Source organism: Neovison vison, chromosome 7 (assembly GCF_020171115.1).
Source record: "Neovison vison isolate M4711 chromosome 7, ASM_NN_V1, whole genome shotgun sequence".
NCBI classification, from domain to species: domain Eukaryota; kingdom Metazoa; phylum Chordata; class Mammalia; order Carnivora; family Mustelidae; genus Neogale; species Neogale vison.
In genome coordinates, this window is record NC_058097.1 from 199,967,163 (window position 1) to 199,967,596 (window position 434).

The window sequence follows — 434 nt, forward strand, 5'->3', positions numbered from 1 at the left end:
AGGCAGCTACGGGCGCTGGAATCCTTCCACTTTCTCCGATGCCAAGATTCAGTGAACACAGACGCCTCACCGAGGGCCGTGACTCCAGTCTCTACCCCCGAGGTGTAGTCAGGCCTTAGAAGGCAGAAACTCGCTGAGATCCCGAAGACGAGCCCAGAAACGTCTCCATGGGACAAGTCTTGCTTTCATGGCAACCGCGAAGCCTGGGTCCGAGGGAGGCTGCAGACCCGAACGCAGCTTTCCTTCCCGGGGCGGGGGCGGAAGGGGGTCCCAAGGCGGGAGGTGTCCCAAGTGGGGAGGAGTTCCAAGAGGGAGTGGGGAGGGGGGTGTTCCAGGAGGGGGTGCGCCCCCGCCCTCCCTCGCACCCTCGGGGCCCGCAAGCGGCCACGGCCTTGCCCTTGGGGTTGGGGGTGCAGCTGCGGAGCGCCGGCGCC